Genomic DNA, 16100 nt, shown 5'->3' with positions numbered 1-16100 from the left:
CGGGACAGTAGACCTCGTGTCTCTGTCCCAGGACCCGGCAGACAGCACGCGTGAAGGGAGCGGTCGGGTTTGAACTCACCGGCGCTCCTCACGCTGTGTCCCGTTCTGGTTCTTCTCTCCTTGCTCGCGCCTGGAATCGGGTGCTGCTCTCCAGCGCTCCACGCTCGGCTGCTCACTTCTGGCACGTGGGGGTCGCGCTCTGGCATACGCGCCTACCTCCGAGTGCGGCAGTCGGGTGTCTGGGGTGTTTTCCAAGCACCCGCGCTCTGGATTCTTCGCGCCTCTCCTCCCAGGGCTGTATCGGCGAGCACTTCTCACCGGCTGCAGTCGAGTGTTTCTTGGCCTTCGGCGGGTTTTCTCTCTGCCGCAGGGTTCGGTGGTCGGCCACGTTGGGTGGCTGAGCGAGCTGCTTGTGGGGTTTAGAACCATCCCACCCTCGTCGCCATTGTCGCAGCGCTAGCGCTCCTCGCAAATTAACACACCGAGGCAGAGGTAAGAAGTATACGTCTTGCTTTATTCCCTGCCAGCCTCACACTGGCTCACAGGCTAAACTCCTCCCTATGACTCACTTCCTTTTCCTGCCGCCTGTCCTGTCCCATACAGGAGGTCAGGCAGGGCGACACTACAGGGGCGCCGCTGTTGTTCCTGCCACCAGCGCTGGCCGCGCCGCCCGTCCAGCCCGACCGGCCTGCAGTCCTCGCGGCGAGCCTCGGGCTCGCGTAGCCCCAGGAGCCGAGTGCAGGGACCGACATAGCAGGTCACACAGTGGCCGGGGGGGTTCCGTTGGCTGTAACTCCTGAGCCCAAGGGGGTAGCGCCCTCAAAGTTGCACCGAGTGTGCAGCGGTACTTGCTGCCCCTCCGTGGGGATTTTCGGGCGGGTGGGTGCAGGGGAAGTAGGATCAATGTCGGATCGTCATGCCAGGCAGCTGGAGCCTCACGAAGGTGCGGCCATTCAGCTTGTGCGCCCTCTAGCGCCCCCGAGAACATGAATCTTTTGTGAGACTTGGTAAAGGAATTCCAAAATCAATATCCCTGGAATGACGAGGGGCACTTATGTAAGTCCACTGCCAAAAACATTGAAAGTATCATGAGCACCAAAAAAGATATACTGGAGCACACCCCTGCAAATAAAAGTGCAATAACATATAATGGATTTACAATGTACTCTTCTTTGCATAATACCCCTGATCCCAACGAGCATTGCTGAGACTTCTGTTTTTCTAGCTGTACAAATAGCGGATTTACTATTTCCGCTTCCTTGCAGAATACCACTAAGATAGACATGGATTGCTAAGATATTTGGTTTTTAGCGGTATTTAACACACTTTCAGAAGACGCATATACATTATTCACATGAGACACGACTGTGAAACAATCTCCATGACTGCGAACGGACGCTACCACATCATTATCGTGACTAGCCACACCCCTCCACACGTGAAAGGAAGTACGGGCTAAAAGGAGCCTAACCACAATCGCCGCTTAACTTCACGGCAGAATGGAGGAAAGTTAGAGCAGTGCACCTGACTTGATGAAGTAAGGAGCAGAGGGGTAGGGGTCAATGAGGTGAATTCACCAGGATATGAGTGGATAGTTTGCATGTGGATAATGACTGATGACTATCGACGTACATACTATACTTGGGCACAAGTGAGCAAATACCAGCACAGAGTGAATAAAGGGTTGTATTCTGCATGCGAGTAAGAGTCTCTTACTTGCTCTCTCTCCCCACAGTACAACGAAAGCAAGTTACATAGCGGGGCCCTCTCAGTTGGGAACAATTGGTTCTGAAGAATACCATATCTTGGTATCAAGGGCCTCATTACACCAGTGGGATCAAGAAAGGCTGTGATGAAAGGCAGTGTAACCTATAACTGTGGGCACGGATACAGCAGAAACATGTTGACATACTGGAAGTAAGGAGGGGTGCAGGATTTCCTTACTCTTTCATGTCACCACCATCTTTCCCGTTTTTAACCCTAACCGGAGGATCCAGGAATACATTTTGAATAGGGATACCTCCGAGCTAGATTTAACTTCCACTGAACTTTTCTTTCGATGATCCCATATCATTTGGTTTTAAATGTTTGTATACTTTACATGTTTGTATTTTCTTCCCCTCCGTTTTGCTCCTCCCCAGGCACTGGTCTGCGAGGGGTGTTCTGCAGCAAAGCCTGACGATGAAGCCTGTCAAAGCTTTCTGAGTGAGGGCAGTATTTCAACACTGTGTATGTGCCACCACTGACACCATTTCCTTTTTACTGTCTCTACTCCTCTTGGGTGTGTACAATCATGGATTTAGGGGGGTCGGAGTAGAGTTGTGAGCCCCTCTCCCCTTCTTTAGTGTGATAGGTTCAAATATCATGCCTGAGGACAAGTATCAATAAATATCTCTGTTACCACAGCTTACTAAGTCAGAAACAAAAGTATACACATGGGCTGCTTCAACGCCCTTAAAGAGTCAAGGGTCCTTTGTAGTGACAGTGAAATACAAGAAAAATGTGCCTATTCATATACTTCAAGGAACAGCTTCAAGTGCCTGTTTGCTGAGTTTGAATACCGCTGCTGATATGGGACTGATATCAGTGAACCACAATATGAACGTTCATCATGAAATTGTAAGTCACTTTCCTTCGTTATTTCATGGGCTAGGAAGACTCAAAACAATGAAAGTAAAATTACACATAAATGAGGATGTTTGTCCTGTTGCTCAAAGACACAGACAAAATGTGTTTCACTTGCAAGATGCTGTTGAAAATGAACTTAACTTTTTTACTTACACGTGACATAATTACTGAGCCAACACCATAGGTTTATCCCATTGTAGTAGTGCCCAAAAGAGACAGCAAAGGAGCTGTACGCATATGTATTCAAATGTGTCTGGCTGTTGGACTTGGCCCTTTTTGGCTAAAGTTCCCTAAACTTTTTGCCTTCCCCCTAGACTTTTTTTTCAGACATGGTGTTGCCAACTTAGATGCTTTGGGCACTTTCCCACTGCTGATCAGTGTCAAAGGGCAAGTGCTCCCTGTGTAAAGTGTAATGGCAATTGGTTGTCCATGATTGGTATGTTTGCCTTACTAGTAAAGTCCCTAGTAAAGTGCACTATGTGTGCCAGGGTTGGTAATGCAAATGCTATTAGTGGGCATGCAGCACTAATTGTGCCACCCACACAAGTAGCCCTAAAAAGAGATCTCAGGCCTGCCATTGCTATTTCTACGGGCAGTTTGTTAAACTGCCTTGTTGTCCTGGCAAGTGCACCCACTTGCCAGGCCTCACCCTTCCCTTTCCCTGCACATCATACACCCCTTTGGTAGGTCCAGGGTACCCCCCTGGGCAGGGTGCAGTGTCAGTGAAAGGTAGGACAAGTACTGAGGTGTGTACCATGTCCTGGCAGTGAAATACTCTCCATTTCACTTTTCACTGTTGCAAGGCCATCTTGCCCATAGGACAGAATGGGGAAGGCTGTGTAATATGTTTCCAGCCTATCTTCCCATAGGCTTAAGATGGAGATGTGACGTTTAGTGTGCCTGAACTCTCAATTTAATAACACATTTTTTTGTGAAGGTGGGTTTTTTATTTGTGTGTTTAGAAAATATGCTTTTAGAAGTGGCTGGTTTCTTTGTTCTAACATTTATGTGTGTCTCTGCCTGGCTGTGGATTGACTGTCTGGATTTGAAAGTGATAGGATCTGTGAAATGTCTTGGCCCAGGGCAGGAGGTGAGACAGCAACGGGCCGACCTGCAACTGGAGTGTAGGGGGGAGGAGTAGTCCCTGGAGGTGATGAGGTCTGGGCTGCTGCCATTAAACAATGGATCCCTCTACTGCTGAGTGATTGAGGATCCATACCCCCACTATCAAAGGAAGAAGGTGTCACTGGCAGGGAGACACCCAGAACTGGCCTGGACAAGGGCCAATGCCCCTGAACACAAAGACTTCAAAGACATTTAGGGGTATAACTATGAGAGCTTCAACCCCTGGACTTGAGACTGATCAAGACTGAAAAGGATTGAAACTACTTCCTGGTCAAGAGGAACCTCTGCCAAAGGTAGAACAGCTGAAGAGACTGAAGAGAAGGACTGACCCTTGCTGTGTGTTCTGGGACTGGCCTGCAGTTTGCTGATTTAACTAAGGAGAGGCTAAGGGACTTTGCTGTGTTCTGTGTCCCGATGTAACGTGTCTCCAAGGGCCCGAGGAGAGCTGGCTCCCTGTTGTGGAAACTCCGGAACATAAAAGTTTCCAAGTGTGTCTCAGCAATGCTGTGTGCGTGTGCTTTTTGCAACCTGAGACCTTCGTAAGAACTGCCCCGTGATCGTGTGCACCCGGAGTCCAAGTGAGTCTCAGCGACTCTGTGTGAGCGTGCTTTGTGCAGCCTGACACCTTCGTGAGGATTGCCCTGTGATCGTGTGCACCCGGAGTCCAAGTGAGTCTCAGCAATGCTGTGTGCGTGTGCTCCGTGCAGCCTGAGACCTTCGTGAGGATTGCCCTGTGATCGTGTGCACCCGGAGCTCAAGTGAGTCTCAGCGACACTGTGTGTGTGCCCTGTGGCAGCCTGAGACCTTCGTGAGAAATTGCCCAGTGACTGTGTGTCCCTGAGCAGACTTGTTCTCTGCTTCGATCAACAGCGTGACCAGAAGTGCTGCGATCATCATTGCCATCGGCCAGGACTGGCCTCCTCAGAGATGTTGTGAGAATTCACCGCCACTGACCCAAGCCTGTCTTTGCCAAGGAGAGGCCTCGAACCATCACCGTCGGGGTTCCGAGTTTCACTGCTCAAGATCAACGAAGTCACCTCGGAGGCCCAAGCAGCGAGGAGAGGAGAGTCAGATCGTACCCCCCAGGTAATGCTCAGTGAGCGGGCGTGTGTCGCCGCCTGGGGCAGGATGCAGGTTTACGAGAGAAACGCTCTCGGCCTTTCCCATCTTTGCAGCCTGAGCATCTGCTCAAGTCCATATTGCGGCCTGTACTTGCCGAGGAGTGGCAGTACTGGGGCCGGAGTGTGGAGCTGCACTATGTTTTCCATCATAACAGTGTTGGGGGTATATTTTAACAGTAGCTGACCGCGAGTCAGTAAGAGTGGTATAGAGACCATCCAGAGTGCCGGAGTACATTATTTTGGCATTATTCAATTCAAAGATCTTTATTCGGAAATAAGTCATCCATAAAAGTGCATAACAAATACAATGGCAATGAATACAAAAGTAAGCAACCAAAATTCAGTCTATCCAGCTCTACAACAATGCTTGTACATATTAAAAAAGACAAATATGTATAATTTAAAAATACCATCATTTAAAAATAGCGATAACTATAGGATGTGGGACAAAGACAAAAGATAAAATCAAGACAGATATATGTGCAAATAGCAGATGTGCAGGTTATTAAACAATACAAAGTGCAAAATGCAATGTGCAAATTTTATCAGTCAATGTGCAAAGTAGCTCGCGAGCGAACAGCAGCTTTGAGGAAACAACTCACTCTAAATATTATTTCATCTGATCCTAACATTATTAGATTCCTTAACGCTATCTTAAAGTCCAACAGGTCATGTTTCCGACAGTATGGCATTAAATAGTGAACAGTGAACAATTTATAAAAACCACAGAAGAACATAAAGTACGTGAGACTTTGTTTCTTAATCGAGTTACACGGACAACTTAAGGTTTCCAAATGTCTGTTATAACCCAAAGGAAAGTTTAACAGGTTTACGATGCTCCCGTCCCGAAAACGGAACAGTAAACTCCTGTTCCATCTACCTAGATTTAAACATAGGTATTTCTGGGGCGGGGCAGGGTAACGAGCAGGAGGCTCCAAATGGCCCATATACTTTGCAACTGTACACTTTTTAAAATCATTCGTTTCACGCTCTTCTCTGTAAATGTTATACAGAGCCCTTTGAATCAGAATCTTATGAGAGCGGTCTATAAGATTGGGAAAAGTAAACAAGTGTCCCTGCCCTACACTTGTTAAACATCCATTCACAGCTTTCAACCATGGTATACAGTGTGCCCTGTCACATTTTAAACAATCTAAAATTATGTCACGTGTCAATGAGGCTGCAGGGTTCTGCCATATCTTTAGCCAGAAAAGGGCCGGTCTTGATCTAACAAAGTCCTCTATAAAAGGGATATTTAATTCACTGTGGCATATATAATTTGAAGCACAAATGACTCCACCTAGCACCTTCTGGCAGAATCTATTTTCTTCTGTCTGGATATGGAGACAGTTTGTATGTCCCCATACCTCTGCGCCATAGGTACCTGTTGGAATGCATTGGGTTTGATAGATCTTTAGTAAAGACGGGATCACATCAGCGTGATTAGGTTGGCGCAGAGAAATTATTGAGTTGATCGCTTTACCTAGTTTATTCCTCGCGTAAGAGACATGTGGTTGCCAGGAACCAGTGTTAGAGAGCCCCAAGTATGGGAAAGTGCATGTGCTTTTTAAAACATTTTCCCCTGACATGATCTCAATAATTTTGTACTTTTTTGGACCACAGGTCATAAGTGATTTTTTCAAATGTGTGGTTAAACCTAAATCAGCCATAAAATTAACAAAACCTGAAATTAAAATACGCAATGCCTTTGGGGTGCGGCCCATTAGGACCGCATCGTCCGCGTAAAGAAGAGTAGGTATGGGAGTGCCATTTACATACGGAACATCTTTTGTTAGGGTACTCAGGGAACTACTCAGCTCATTAATGTATAGGATAAAAAGCAGAGGGGCCAGAACACAACCCTGTCTGACCCCCCTGCCAATTAAAATATCATTAGAAACTTCGCCCGTGTGGTTAATACGCACACAGGCTTTTAGATCGCTATGAAGGTAAGATAAAAAGTAAACTAAATAATCATCTAAACCATAATTAAGTAAAACGGACCATAAACGGGAGCGATTTACAAAATCAAAAGCAGAACTCAAATCCATGAAACCAAAATATAAGGGGGACTTTTTAGCAATGGTATATTTAGCCATAATTAAATTCAAATTCAAACATTGTTCTACTGTGCCCACGTTGCTTCGAAAACCTAACTGGCTTGGGTGTAAAATAGTACTTTCCTCTGCCCAGGTTCTAATTCTTTTAAAGATAACCCTACCTAAAACTTTCAGAGTATTATCGATTAATGATATTGGGCGGTAGCACCCAGGGTCCTGCCTATCACCTTTTTTAAAAATCGGTACAATGGTACTACTGGACCATGTTTCAGGGATAGATTCATGGGTTAAATTGTTAAAAACATTACACAGCAACGGGGCCCAAAAGTCAATTTCACTTTTTAGTTGGTCGATAGAAAGGCCGTCAGGGCCAGGGGCTTTATTTCCGGCACTTTCTGCGATGGTGTCCTCTACCTCAAGCAATGTAATATTCAAAGGTGTTGGAGGGGGAACAGTTTCTGCGGGGTTGCCAGATGCGGCATAGATCTTCGAGAAGTGGTCAACCCACGCAGGCCCTGTGATGGTACAGTTAATTGGTGTTATGTTTGAACCGAGAGATCTTAGGTTCTTAACCTCCCTCCAAAACCCTGGGGTATCCTTTAGGGCAGCCATACGGGCAAGGGATTCCCAATGATCTTTAACTAATTCATTGGATCTGGTACGTAAATGGAATTTGTACCTTGCTCTCAACAACCTTACCCGGGAAATATCCCGCGGTTTGGCCATGAGAGCAACCCTTAAGTCCCGGTTTGCTTTTGAACAAGGGGTGTCAAACTATCTTGGAGCTTCCTCAATATTCCTAGATGCTGGTCTAGAGATCTCACTTTTTATTGCGGAGCAGAGTTCACAAAATGATTTAATAATATTGCCCCCGCAGCTGTCAATAGCAAGACAGTCCGAGATCAGAGCTGGATGTTTCTTAATCACACTGGCCAATACACCCTTGTTATCTACCCCCCTCCAGACAACCCTTAATCTATCCGTCGAGGCTTCCAGATTTGTTGCCCCGATTACACTATGTGGTATTTTTCCCCCTAATGATTTCAGGTAAATCACAATTGGGTAGTGATCACTATATACGTTACACACTACCTCTGCCTTTAATAGAACATCCGCAAGGGAGGGAGAGACAAATATATAGTCAATTGTTGTTGCACTCCCATGACCGATATAAGTGGGGACCGGGGCAGTACTTCTACAATTACCAGCAAACTCCATAGTGTTTACGAGTTCTCTGGTTGCGAGGAGGTTAGATAATTCTACACCTCTCTTACAAGGGGGATTTCTTAAATGAATGTGTGCGTTGAAATCCCCTCCTATGCAAATACCATCAAACTTCCCATGTATCCGTCCTTCCACTATTTCATCAATAAAATTAAACAAGCTTAAAAAATTACTATTAGGGTGAGATATAAAATCATTGTTGTAGAAATTGATTAGACACAGATTTACCCTTCCTGTGTGTATCAAAGCCATAAAACTAGGGTCATTAATTTGTATTACTTCTGTTTTTACATCTGCGGTTATCTTTACCCAGATCGATAATCCCCCACTAGGACGGCCTAAAGAAGGGGCCGGTACAATCCTATTGTGACAACTATACCCTTCAAGTAGCAAATGCGTTGTACACCAGGTTTCCTGGAACATTAAGACATCATAATGGTTTACCCAATCTTTCCAGTCTTTAATTACCATTTTAGCCTTCAGCCCAGCAATGTTCCAGCTTATAATAGACAAGTCCTCGTTGGGCAATGGACGAACTTCCTGGTCAGAGACCTGGGCAATAGCTGTTAGTTTGGCTAATGGATCACTTTGTACATTGGGTAGCAAGGGGAGGTCAGATGGTATCAAAAACCCCGCAGGCTCTACTCTCTGCGAAAGTTCAGAGTCGGACACCGCTGCAGCTGAATCTTCCTGGGTGGCTGACAGTCAATCCAAGGTGCCCTGGTCAGATAGTGCCGAGAATCTATTATATAACGGAAACAAGGGGGGTGGTTGCAACATTCTATGTGGGAGTCTGTAAAAATAACTCAAAGGTAAGGGGGTCACCACAGTGGCTGGGCCGTGCTGGTTATAATTCTTATTTAGTAAGAATTTTACTATGCCCGGGTTCCTGAAGTTGATTGTAATACAATCTCCGTTGATGTTTTTAAACAGAGGTCCGACCCAGGTCACCCGGCGTGCAGAAAGAATTTCATTAGATATGTCATAGCCGACCCCCTTATGTTTAGTTAACCAGTCAATGCATTTGTTATGTAACTGGACCCAGGATTCTCCTTGACCCTCCCTAAGCGGTGGTATGCCAGCCAGAACCAAGACATAAGGGCAAGCCTCAGGAGGAAGATGTAAAGCAGGACCTTGATGTTTTATCGGCCTGTTGTCCTCCGGTTGTCCCTTGTCCCGGCCGAGGTTGGGGAATACCTTGTGCTTAGCTGTGCCTCTGGGAGGATTACTCTTCTGGGTGTTGTTGATGGAGTTAGTAGTACAAGATGGACCGGTAGGTGGCAAAGAGATGGATGGCGGAGTTAAGGTAGGAAGGTTTTGCCTTTTATGTACTTCCTTCGGCAGTAAAGTAGGTGTAAAGGGGGTACTGGTGTTAGGTACCCCTTTAGCTATAACTGTGTTACAGTTTATGGCAGAGCCTTCACTAGATAGGGCGCTGGTGATAATGTCTAAATCTTTTAACAGACGTTCGCCTCTAATTTGATGGAGGCAGGCCATACCTTTCCTCTTTGCTTCTTCGTTTTTCACGAGGGTTTCCAGTCTATCAAGTCTCTTAAAGATAAGATTGAATTGTTTAATCATTTGGTCTTCCAATTGCTTGAAGATTGTATCAGCAATGGTCTCTATAAGATTTCCATTTGGTTTAGATCGGGGAGTTCTTTCGTTAGGGAAGTCAGTCTGTGTGCAAATTGAATTTATATCCTCGTTTGGTATAACGATACCAGAATTTTCCCCTGAGACAGAACATACTGTTTGAGCCCCTAATGATTGTTTCTTCCCCCTAGTCCACATACTCTGTGGAGTTGGCTGGTTGTTACTCCTTAGGGGTTGCTTCCTCTTATTTATTGTAGTCTTAGCTGGTCCCCTTTTGCGCTTTGCGCCGGCGGTCTTGGTGCTCATGGTTGTGGTTGTGGGGGGTGACTCGGGGTCTTGATGAATATCAGTAGATATGTCAGGGGTGCTTCCCTCTTGTGGTAAGTCAGATGAACTGATCACGGGGATAGGTTCTACCACAATAACTTCTGGAAGCAGAGGCATAGTGTGTTTAGGGCTAACTGTAATAGTAGATTGATTGATGTTAAAGGAGCCCAGTGACAACCTCCTCTCTGTCTCAGCGATCTCATTAAAAGCATTATCCAGTAGGCTCTCAAAGGAGAGTTGTGAAGATGCGGGATCCGCAATGGCCTGTGTATGTGTGCTGGTGGAAGTAATGTTGTTACGTTTCCCCATATTTGAATCAACAGGCTCACCTTTGGATAGACGTTAGATGGGTGGCCCGCCCGACCACTGTTGACCTCTGAGGGCCACAGAGGGCCCGCCCTTTGCCCGGGCTTCGTCCGGCGCGTGTCCGCTCGCGTCCGCGAAGCGGGTGACGTGAGTTATTAAGTAGCCGGTGGGAGGGGGCAGGTAACAATCAGCAGCTGTTGGCCCCAGGGACTCCTGGAACACCGAGTCCCCTGTAGCGCTTGCAATCCTCAGCGCCCCGCAGCTCCTGTCACGAAGCATCGTCCGCGAAGCGGGTGACGCGAGTGATTAAGTAGCCGGTGGGAGGGGGCAGGTAACAATCAGCAGCTGTTGGCCCCAGGGACTCCTGGAACACCGAGTCCCCTGTAGCGCTTGCAATCCTCAGCGCCCCGCAGCTCCTGTCACGAAGCGTCGCCCGCGAAGCGGGTGACGCGAGTTATTAAGTAGCCGGTGGGAGGGGGCAGGTAACAATCAGCAGCTGTTGGCCCCAGGGACTCCTGGAACACCGAGTCCCCTGTAGCGCTTGCAATCCTCAGCGCCCCGCAGCTCCTGTCACGAAGCGTCGCCCTATGAACTGCCTGATTGTTGCATTAGGAATTGCATTATTTTGGCATTATGATCTGCCTGATCGTTGCATTACGAATTGCATTATTTTGGCATTACGAACTGCCTGGTTGTTGCATTACGAACTGCATTACTTTTATATTACAAAGTGCCTGATTCTTGCATTACAAACTGCATAGCATTGCATTAGGACTACATGGATCTTCGAGAATTGCTCATTAATACTGCAAAAACCTACAAGGGCTGGCTGGCCTAATAACCAGCAAGGTGAAGTATTACAAATACGCATATGTTGGATTTTTATTATGTGGTCTCATTGTATATCTTTTTTATGAACATATATATTTTTTTTATGAAACCCCTGTGAAGTTCATTTGTGGTGTTATCACTGGGTTACTGAGAGCGTTGTTGCAAATACTTTACACATTTGCCTTGGAGATTAGCCTGGCTGCTCATGCCAAGCTACTGAGGGGGTGAGTAGGGGCTATCTGAGAAGGTGTCCTTCCTTTCCCTAACTTAGAAGCAAGGGTCCCTATTTGGACTAAGGTACCTACCTCAGCCAACTAGAGACCCTCAGTTCTAACACAGGCCAACAAGGCAATTAGGAGAGAGAGATATCCAAGTCCACGCATTGCTGATATGATAACACAACTGAATGGTGCAAGGTTATTCCTTCGACTCAACCTAAATAAAGGATATCACTAATTGGAGCTTGAAGAAAAATCCAGGTACATTACAACATTTTCTATGTATATTTGTTTGTTTTGCTATAAGTGTTTGAGTATTGGTGTATCCTCTGCTGCAGAACTTTTCCAAGACGTCATTCGAAATATCATACAGACTGTAGTTAATGGACTTAACTAGTTATGACATATTCGTTTTCAGAGACACACAGAAAGAACATAACAAAGTTCTCATGCAAGTATGCCATTTACTGACCAATGCAGGCCACCGATGTGTAGACTTTCAATGTTGCTTTCCTTTTCCTCAAGTGTTTTCACAGGTTGGCATTGCGCTGAGACTGCATCTGTGCCAATGTTGATTCTATATTTCAAAAGCGGCTCTGTGGAACACAAGAGCTGTTTGCTGAACCACGCCAAACTCTCTGGAAGCGGTACAAAAGGGGGTGGTGATGGACGGAGCATCTGAACCAATCAAACACTCACACCCAGTCAAGCGATCTGGGTTTAATCCATCACTGTTGTTTTTGCATTTGTCACCCCGAGTGGGACGGGTATGCTCAGACGTGAGTCCTGTGCTCTCCACGCCACTGGAGTCAAGCTATCCTGGCTGAAAACGGGTGATAGCCAGAAACCGGTCCTAGGATGCTTGATTCCGGTCCACGGAAGACATGGCTTGGCAGTTCAGGCTGGACTGTTCCCATGAGGCACAGGGTCAAGGCTTATGTGCATATGGCCATGTCTGCACTGGGGTGGTGTGGTGAGCAAAAAAACGATGGATTTAGGCCCAGATCTCTGTACTGGGGTGAATGTATGACATTGTTCTGCATTCTGTCCATCAACTGTTGTTTTTGCATTTGTCACCCCGAGTGGGACGGGCATGCTCAGACGTGAGTCCTGTGCTCTCCACGCCACTGGAGTCAAGCTATCCTGGCTGAAGACGGCTGATAGCCAGAAACCGGTCCTAGGATACTTGATTCCGGACCAGGGAAGACATGGCTTAGCAGTTTGGGCTGGACTGTTCCCATGAGGCACATGGTCAAGGCTGATTTTCATATGGCCATGTCTGTACTGGGGTGGTGTGGTGAGCAAAAAATGATGAATTTAGGCCCAGATCTCTGTACTGGGGTGAATGTATGAAATTGTTCTGCATTCTGTCCATCAACTGTTGCTTTTGCAAACTCTCTGGAAGAGCACTTTCAGTGTATGAGCTTCGGATCCCCTATTTCGTCGTCGGTTGGAGTGTCCTGCCAGCCTAGGCGCTCACCAATAAGTATGCCACACATACAGAGAGTAATTTTACACGTCTTTATTCCACTGTGTGTAAGTCAGAAGACAATATTCTAAGCCCACCTTCAGCTCATCCCACCAACACTTGCATCACAGGCCTATGGTGTACAGTGGGAAGCAAAAGAGTTCCAGCGTTCTTTTATTACAAGACACTACACACAGCAGCTGCCATTTACTGCTGGACCATTCTATTTTTAAAATAGTTTCTTCATGCAAGTAAACAATATTTTTTTATTTATTGTTCTGAGTAGTGTTCACCATTGTGCAGATGTAAACAAAAAAACCAAGTAACACGGTACTCGCATCTTTCCGTATTCCTGCGTATGCACGATGATGCATGCACACAATTAGGTCATCACATATGTGCATACATTATAATGAATGTGCTCATACTGAATTATTTCAACAACAGTTTTACCTCTGACACCATCATCAATCACAGTACATTTTCAATTACAGATGTCCCTTTTATTGACTCTGTGGTTTCATGCTAGATACTTCTTTATTTCTTCATCTAGTACATAACACATATATACATGACATAAATTTGCTAAATAATGAAAAAACGTTATTGAGACATTCATACATACTGAACATTGAAAAAACGTTATTGAAACATTAATACACAGAGAGAACGATTATAGGTTTAATTTTCCCATACATCGTGATTGTAATATGATTCACTTCAAACATTACTGTGAGTTACTACACTCGTGTCTGGGGAATCGCCTGTGTTTCTTTGTATTGTCCCCAAATCATTAAGTGTCCTACTTTTATTCATGCCAGAACTAGATCCCACTTTGTTCTAGGCACATTTCACTCTATTTAGAGCTCTTCAGATAAGTATAGCTTTTTTTTGACAAAGCTATACCTCTCTGAAGAGCTCTAATTAGAGCGAAACACTGTGTCCGTCAAGGGACACTGTTTGAATCAGCCAGTAGAGCTGGATTGATCGGACTCACAGAGCTAAAGTGTAAAATAGTCTCTGGCCCCTATCAGGACCCTAAATACAGAACTGTCATGTATATATGTGTTATGTACTAGTGTGTTGCTCACCATGAAATACAGATGCGTTTTTAATGTACTTGGTGAAGGGACACCTACATGTTAAAAAGCTTTTTTGATGAAGAAAAAAGAAGTATCTAGCATGAAACCACAGAGTCAATAAAAGGGACATCTGTGATTTAAAATTGACTGTGATTGATGGTGTCAGAGGTAAAACTGTTGTTGAAATATTTGATATATGATTCCGGCCTCTGATCTCCTCAACTGAATCATTTCCCTTAGTTTGATATCTCATACTGAATTATGCCCTCACCAGCAGCACCTTATTTTTTTATTTTTTTGCCATAAGTTGATAAAGGCAAAAGGTTAAGTTTACTAACTTCACATAGATCAAGTTTACTAACTTCCCAATAATCGAGCTTATTTTAAAAACAGTTGATCGGACTATGACATTAGGAATTGACATACAGCAGAAAATTTCCTTTCAATTGTACCACAAGAATTTAAAAACCGAGAACTTATGCCCTATGTATTCTTTGAAGTGCTTCCCCAATAATGTGCAACTTTCTGTGTGTGGATGGGTGAGTGGAAGAACGCAAGAATGAATCAATGGTGGATGACTGGATGATCAAGTGCATGGATAGGTGAGTGAATGAGTACATTGATGCATGAACAGCTGGGCGAGTGAGCACAAGTATCGATAATTCGCTGAGAGAGTGATAGAACAGTGAATTAATACTGGTGGAACTGCAGCACCCAGGCCCCGGGCATCTATGTTATGTTATGTTATGTTATGTTATGTTACACCATATTTATAAAGCACACATACAACAAAAAAGTTTCTTGGTGCTGTGGCACAGAGGCACACTCACTCATTTGTCCATCCATATACTCACCCAGTCAGAGTGCTTTCACATCACATTCATCCATCCATGCACTCATGAATTCATACATTCTTTCACTCATCCATTCATATAAACAATCATTCACCCATTCACTGATTCGCCTTTTGACTCATTCTTGCATTCAGTTACTCATCAATCCTCCCAGCCACGCAAGCATTATTACTAGTCAACAAAGTAGTTCCTTCATTATCAAAAAAAAAAAAAAGCCGGAGCTATTGTTATGTTATTGCATCGTTTGGCGACTAACACTTTAGATAAACTGTAGGTCTTGTTGGATGGGGTAAAGGAGTCTGGAGATTTGCTTCCCATGAAATATGTTCTCTCGTTCAGTCTGGACTCCTCCACAGCAGCCTCCCTTTTCCCCCAAACAGTGCACTATTAGCTTTCCTGTTTAACCGCCGACATTTAATGAGCGAAATGTAATCCCATGCAGTTTTATTGCAGCGTTCAGTCGCTTATTGTTCTTGACAATTTAATTTACTACAGTATGATTCTACTTACTTCACAAGGCTTCTCTTGATTAGATAAAAGTTAAATCATTAATATTTGTAGCGGTTAGCGTGTCAGACACGTGTTCTTTAAAATATCTATAGCAGGATTTAGCAGTGCCATGAGAATGAGGAATGTGTACCATTATGATAAGGCTGCTTGTGGGTTGGAATTATAACTTTAAACCTTCAAATGGAGTGTTTAGCAGCTGTGCAATTGCAAGTTGAAGGATTGTTGTCCTTGGCGAGGTTAAAAAGTTTAGACTCAGTTCGCAAAACCGGTATCACCCATAACCATAATTTTACAGCGGAAAATGGCTGCATTTTCGCCTGTCACTTATCTACAAAAAGATATCTAGAAGACGTAAACGTATTCACTACAGCATCCCCACAACTGCGTACAAATACACATTAGTAAACCCAAGCAAAAGAGTGGGGGAAGGAATGATAAAGGCATGGGTTTTCTCGGAGGTTTGTGAATGACAAATTTGTGTTGTTGTGGACATTCACAATCTCCTTTCTCACCCTTTCAAAGCACGGAAGTTTTTGAAAATTTGATCCAATAAATGACTGGAGTATATCCCCTCTCAGGTTTGGAAGTGGAATGTTACACACCAAAAGTTCGTGTGGCTGTCAACAAAGGGGCTTCCCCACAAACATTAGACTCCATGTAGAAAAGAAAAAACAATAAAATTCAAAAGTGAATTGCGCGATGATTCTGCATTTTCCCAATGCAGAACTGTACTATGGATATAACTTGGCACTG

The sequence above is a fragment of the Lissotriton helveticus genome, chromosome 6 (genome assembly GCF_964261635.1).
Source record: "Lissotriton helveticus chromosome 6, aLisHel1.1, whole genome shotgun sequence".
Taxonomy (NCBI): Eukaryota; Metazoa; Chordata; class Amphibia; order Caudata; family Salamandridae; genus Lissotriton; species Lissotriton helveticus.
The sequence above is the reverse complement of the archived record's forward strand: the minus strand, read 5'-3'. Positions refer to the sequence as shown.